The following is a 7473-nucleotide window of genomic DNA, read 5'->3' on the forward strand; positions in this document are numbered from 1 at the left end:
TGCAAAGTTTTATTTGAAAAACGATCGTGTCTATAAAAAATGCCAGACCGCCTAAAACCCAGGTGAAGGCGCCAAAACGAAGGCTCAAAACCACAACACGTGCCTGATTTCCTCCCAAAATTTTCCAAAGTTTCCCACCGCACCAAATTTCTGCGCACAAACGAAAAAAAGAAAAAAGCGCCATATATCGTCGGTTCCTCCCCACGTACCTGCCTATTCGTTTCCCCTCCCCCAAAATTAGATCGCAATCCGTCCAGGAGCCCCCGACGCCGCCTCCATGAGGGCCATGGCGCCGCCGCCTCCTTCCAGGACGCCCCCGACGCCGCCTGCGTCCAGGACGCTGCCGACGTCGCCTCTAGCCAGGACGTCGCTTCCTCCTCAGGGCATGAGCGCCAGCAGCAACGCCACCGCCTTGGGCGCCCATCGATATTAGATTCCTGTTTGTTAGCACCAGGTAGATTGTTGGGGCTTTAGTTAGGGATGCAAACGGGTGCATGTTTGCCTGCAACCTGCTAAATCCAGCTTGTAAAAAATCCTTCACAGGAACCTGCGCTTGCCTAGCAGGCTTAAGCGGGAGTAACCTGTAATGCCTCTTAGGCTTAAGCCCACTGAGCAGTCTTCCTTGATCTCCCAGATGGTTTGCTTTTCATCCTGTAGTGTTGCTGTTGCGTGTGATCTCTTGTGGTTCTTGAACTTTCTGATATGGACTAGCATGTAAATGGACTGTATAGTTTGGATGCAGCCCTGATTGACTAGATGCGCTATACATTTATTGTTAGAAACATTGCTCTTTAATTTAGTTCTGTTGGTGCTTCTGTCCTTGTTTATTTCTTCAGCCGTTGCCGTTGTCATGACCAGAGTGGCTTCTTTTTGTTAGAGGCCTGTAATTGGTTATTTTACATGTGAAGTTCCTAATTTGTGACCTTAACATTGGTTATTTTACATGTGGAGTCCAGGACGCCCCCGACATCGCCTCCATTGAGGACGCCACTGGCAACGCCTTCAGGCAGGACGGCGCTTCGTTCGCAGGGCATCAGCGCCAGCACAGACTCCACCGCCTTGGGTACCCATCGCCATCGATATATTGAGGCCACCCTCGAAGTAGAAGATGACCTTGCGTTCTCTTCTCCATATGTCCCCAGGTACAATGATTACTTAATCTAGGTTTTTTGATTCATATTTAATCTCGCATCACAGCAAATTCTACAAATTGTGAGGGGTTTAGGGTTTTCAAGCATTTGCTGCTTGCATATTTTGGTCATGATAAAAGCATAATTTTTTTCAATCTATGAGGATGGAATTGTCTGATTGTGTCATAAACTAGAACAAATTTTTTGGAACAAATTTTCTGATATTGAATGGATCTGGAACTCTGTCTTCAATGGGTTCACATCAAAGCAAGGCTGCAAAAATTATTGACAAAATAAAAGTATATTCAGTATATGTATGACAGGTTGACGTAATGTTGTCAAAATGATTAGAAACAAAGCCAATAGCTTCAGCATATGTATAACACTATACCTATGTCAAGATGTTATCAGTACTTTTTTTCACAGCTGCAACAGACACTGGCAAGCGTCAGGATGATTTCTTCAGGACTTATAGTTATGTTCTTAGTAAGCATATATATGATGTTTATTGCATCTTAGAAGGAGGCACATTTATTTAGTGAACAATTCAAGCAAAGATATGAGATTTGAACATAAATGTGAGAACTCTCACTGCATTTTTTAGCGCTACCAGGGATCTTGCTCTGCTTGCTAGCTCCATGTTGTTTATGTGATTTCATACTTATTTGTTTTTCAATATAAAGATATGTGTCTATGGCAGCCCTGAAATTAATCTGTCAAGCTCTTGAATGTTGGTAAATGCAAAGATATGTTACTGCATCTACAGTTAAGTCAAATTCATTGAAGATCTAGCTATCCAATCATCCAATGTGTTAGAACACAGGTTTAATATTTTCTTCATAAAAACAAATTTCTGACTTACTAGTTCTGTCTCTTCTGGATGGTCTAATATAACATTATTATTATATATTACTACTGCTGCCTCCAGTAAAAAAAAAGATGTTTAAGAAAAGGCAATTACTTGCTCGGTATTTGTTTTGCTTGTCTGAAATTACAGAAAGTAAACCCGTCTGTTTCGATTCAGGAATACAAAGTCTGAGATCGTTTTCTATGCTTAAATATCAATGTTTAACTACACAAAAATGTATGGATATAGTTAACCTTTTTCTGCATCAGGCATTGAAGTTCTCATGTTGCATGTGGCTGCTCTATAATGGGATTACAGAAACCATCTAAAATAGAATCCTGAATTCAATGATATTTAGTTCAACTACTTATATATATGTAATACTTTGCCTTTTTTATTCTTGTTTATTTATCAACCATTGTCCTATTTATGCAGTGGCACGGGCGAAATGTGGACTCTTTATGTTCATTGCAAGAATGGATTTCCATATCAGGATTATGTAATGTTCAAATTGGAAAGGCCTCATATAAAATTGTCAACCTTGACATCTCTTAAGGACTAGCTTGGTATAATGCATGGGACTTCTTGTACTACAAGAAGCGTTGTGGAAGAGATGTTGCAAGTCTTCAGCCCCTCGATTTTGTCAGACATGCAGAGATTATGCTACAAGACAATGAGAGTGAGAAGGAAATCAGATTAGTACTCTCAAAGGAACAAGAGACAGCACAACAAGTCAGCATAACACCCCTCAAGTGACCAAGGCAGCAGCTGGAAGAAGATGAGCATCCGTTTATGGATGATCCTTTTGATGCATATAAGGACTGGCTAAAGAAGCTACGACCAGAACAATCCAAAAGTATATCATCTATGTTTTTGCATATGTTTTCATATTAAGCAAAATCTTAGCACCTTTATATAAACTACACCTCATCTTACATTTTTTTGGTGACTAACAGATTTGAAGGATGACACTAGGCAACAAGCAGTCAACACATACAAGGAATTTTTAAGGATGAAAGGGGACATTCCAGAAATTAGTAATTTATTTTCCTTCTTCAACCAATGTTGTTTAGTACTAATTTTTTTAGAACTGAACCTTGAACCTTGTGTGCAGTGGCATTTGTCGAGCAACGTGACACCCATGCAATCGTAGACGAAGACGACGAAAGCAATGGAAGCAATGCGACACCACCCTCAAAATAGGCCAAGCCATGCAAGGAAGGCAAGAGACGAAGGAAACGGTTTGTGATAATGCATGTACTTTTAATATTGGGTTCACATATCTTAATTGAGAACTACTACAACTCAAGATTGTTATTGTCTTTTTTGCAAGGACATGGCTCCAATGAACCCAAGAAAAGAGGTAGTGGCACTGTTAAAGGATTAACGGTAGGCAACAAGAGAGTTAAGGAACGCATTCACACACTCCCAATCGAATTTTCAGAAAGCCATGGAGAACCCATTGGACCGAATACCCGTGCATTTGTCGATGAGGTCGTTATATTTACAAGGCAATGGGCCCCACTAATTGGAGTAAACAGTTGGAAGGATATAAAGGAACAAGTCAAACTAGAAATTGCAGAAGAGATACTAGTATGATGTGTACTATTTTTTGTTAAGGAACATTGCTGTTGCTCTTTTACTGTCCAAAAAAGTGAGTGTACCGTTGATTTGTTTTTAATTTTTATGATTTATTTTTTCTACATGCCACCTTAGCGTTAGCACGGGCATTATACTAGTTCTAATAAAACATTTCATTGCTTTTTAATTGTAAACAACTTAGGTGGAACTTCATCAACATTGATGATGTGGATAAAAGAAAAGAGAAAATATGGGAAATTGCCAAGGAGTGGTACAGAGGATGGCGATCTGATCTGAGTGCCACATACAAGGCTTATAATAGTTATGGTGAGAGGATACAAAATAAACCCGAAGAAATACACCTTTTTGAGTGGCACTACTTGCAGTTGTATTTTGGATCTAATAGATTCAAGGTTAGTGCTAGTAAAATCTACTTTGTCAAACAAAATTGATGGACCAAAGTTGCATTGTTACATACCACTAGTTCTCATTCTGCAGAAACTTAGCAGCCAGAACTCCTCCAACCGTCAGCAGCAAAGAAACAAGCATGTGATGGGTTCAAAGAACTTCTCACAATGTAGGTTTGAGCTAGTAATCATTAGATACACTAATCTAGTCCTTCCCTTGTATGATGCAATATTTGTGTGCTAAATTTTTTGGCATCCTAGAGAGACCAAGAAACTGGTGAAGAGCCAAGTGATCTTCTTCTTTGGAGGACCACTCACACAAAACATGGCGCATGGTCAAATCTTGTATCAGCTTCAGTATATGTAAGTAAATGTTTTGTCAACCTTTTTTATAGCTGCTGGTAGTGTCAAGCAACTCTTTACAGGTTCTGTTATTTAATTTAGGAAAATGTAACCATGAAAATTGGTAAGATTGGATTAGAACCTAATAGACCAGCACTTACAACTGTTGAGGAGAACATGATTTTCCAGTCATGCTACAAAGAAACAACACAAATCAAATCATCCAAATTACATGGGCATGGATATTTGGCTACGTATCGAACTCGCAGAGAACTTATGAAAGAGAGAACCTTGAAGTACATGCACGTGCTCAAGCTGCAGCTAGGGAGATGAGCATTGCTTTAGAAGCGGAGGTTGACAAGCTCAAAGAACAGATTGCGTAAGAAGCTGTAGAAAGGGAAAGGGAGAATGAAGAAAATAGGAGGAGGATGCAAGAGGAGCTGGAAAATGCTAAGATAAACTTAAGAGAAGAAATGAAGCAAGAATTTCTTAATATGCTAGCGCAACACAAAGAAGGAGCTATGATTATGGTATTAGAATATTTTTTTTATCCTTTGTACTCTTGATAATCTTATGATTGTGATTCCTAATCTTTCACCCCAATATTTGTATGTATAGAGTACCCTGCAAAACAATGCCAGTACACAAGTTGCATCAATCATAGAAGAGGAAGATGAGACCGGTGGACATGAAAATGAAAATGAAGATGGGTTACAGGAGGTAATGACATTATTTCACTATGTTCCATGTACCTTGAACTGTAGCTAAAATAGATCAAACAACTTGATGTTTGTAGACTCAGCCTGGAAGCATTGTCACCGTACAAAAAGGTGCACCAACACCTACTCAAGTTATGATTTTTGTAATCAACTAAACTGCTGCTGCCTTAAAAATTCAGAGAAGGTAGCTGCTACTGTAACATATGCAGTAGCTGCATCTGATCCGTTGAAAAGGCCACGATGGATAGGATCAAAGCCGTATTTTCTTCTCCATCCCTCCCCAAGGCTTGCTGATAGACTCTGCTTCTTTTAGCAGAATTTATAAAGAGCAAAAGAGAATGCATACATCTTCTAATGCAATAAAATGGAACACAGCTGCATGTGTCTACTAGACTGCTGCAAAAACTTGTATTACCCAATAGAACCATGCCTTCAATATGTAGCCTGCAAAAAAATATATAAATTATCATTTGTAAAGTCAATTGAACTTATATAATCGACCTATACTTATAATGGAATTTTGCAAAAATTCCCAGCCATCTACGCTTCCAAGGAGTAAGGATTGCTGACATCTTGAACAACATTTAAACTCTGAAAAGAGAGGGATATACAGAGACCAAAATAAAGATTGAGAAAGTAGAGAACAAAATATCAAGTTATTGTGAAAACACAGAATGTTATTTTCATGGAAAAACATAATTGTAATAAGCATACAGTAAGAATTTGAGTAAAACTAGAAATTGATTCATACGTTTGTAGTTCTGGAACAATGGAACATGACTTCCATCTTTTTCATGGAAAAAGGAATTGCAGCAACTAGATCGACAACATTTGCTCAATTGCAGAATTGCAGTAGAACTTCAACTATGCAAAAGCTTGGTTGATGGCTTTTGTATATGAAATTATAAATTAGAACCATTTTATATCTTCATCTCTTTACATTTGTGCAAAAATTAGTAAACTTAATATTGTTCTAATATCCCAATCATATTCTTTTGGTAGTAGGTGGACAAGGTTTTAGTGGGAGGCTCATAATCAAGTGAGGACATAGCCGAGGAGATGACATGTTGGGCTGCTAGGAATTTCTCAAGTGCTGCATAGATGTTAGGAAGTTTGTAAAAAGTTGTCAAATAATGAGTTAATTGTACACTCGTTTATGATTTTAGCTACTATTTCATGGGTTTGGCAACATATTGAATGATTAATTATAATTAATATATGTGGGTGCAATTGCTTTTGATATGGTTTATTGATTTGCAATGATGATTTATTAAACCAAAATTAAATGTTACTAGCGTTGCAATAAAAGCTATACCTACGAGCCGTGATGCGTGGCAATATGTTGTATGGCAACAGACTTATTTACGTTGCAAATAATACTATTGCCACGACATGACTATTGTTGCAATAACAATTAATCTTCCGCAACGAATAAAATTGCGTGGCAAATTATACTGTTGCAACGGCACCGAGGTCATGGCAATAATGAACGGTATATCGCAATGAATAAATTTGCGTGGCAAATGATACTGTTGCAACGGCAACGCGGCCGTGGCAATAATGAACGGTATCCCACAATGGATAAATTTGCGTGGCAAATGATACTATTGCCACACCAAGACAAGCGTGGCAATAATGTATACTCTCTCGCAACGATTACATTTGCGTGGCAAATGATTTACTCGCCACGGCACAACGGTCGTGGCAACAACACCTTAAGCAACAAAATTATAGCATGGCAACAAAAATCTATTGCCACACTATCGCTCGTTGTATTTACCACCTCTCGCTACGAAGACAAACGTGGCAAGTGCTCGTATTGCCACGCCAATGAATGTTGTGATAACGTCCTATTGCAATGCTTGGCAATGTTGCAAGAAAAGCTAACTCTTGCAACGCCAAACTAGCAACGGTTGCAAGTTCTTATTGCAACGTGACTTTTTGCAACCATTGCCAACGAACGCGATTTCGTGGTATGAACTACCTTTTGCAACAAAATTGGGCCTATTGCAATGTTTTCTCGTCGTTGCACAAGGGTTAGAAGTTTGTAGTGTGTGCACCGCACGGTGGATGAGACGGTAGAGGTCAAGGAAGAGGGCCAAGACCCCCATACTGTGCTATATGTGGCAAAAACACCAATCACATCAACAGAGATTGCAAGTACAGCTAAATGGCCAAAGAGCTGAAAGAAAAGGATGAGGCATCCAGAAGCATCGAAGCACGCAAACATGTCTTTCACAATGCGCCTCATGGCGAAAGCAGCCACACTCAGTTCTACAGCCAGCCGCCCCTCCCGATCGGTCAAAATGTAATGCACCAACCTGCCTTTTCGCAAGGCTGTTCCCAAGCACCTTTCACCTAGCAGTACCCAGCATTCTCGCCTTACCAGTAGTACGTGCAGTACCCAACTTAGTTAGTCATGGTATCTTCACCAATTCAGCCGGATT

General features: G+C 39.4%; 1 pseudogene; it reads left to right on the plus strand.

Moving 5' to 3' along the window:
• Window positions 1-286: 286 nt before the first annotated feature.
• On the plus strand, window positions 287-5214 carry LOC136491670 (uncharacterized; annotated as a pseudogene).
• The last annotated feature ends 2259 nt before the right edge of the window (window positions 5215-7473 follow it).

Source organism: Miscanthus floridulus, chromosome 11 (assembly GCF_019320115.1).
Source record: "Miscanthus floridulus cultivar M001 chromosome 11, ASM1932011v1, whole genome shotgun sequence".
In the NCBI taxonomy this organism is placed as follows: Eukaryota; Viridiplantae; Streptophyta; class Magnoliopsida; order Poales; family Poaceae; genus Miscanthus; species Miscanthus floridulus.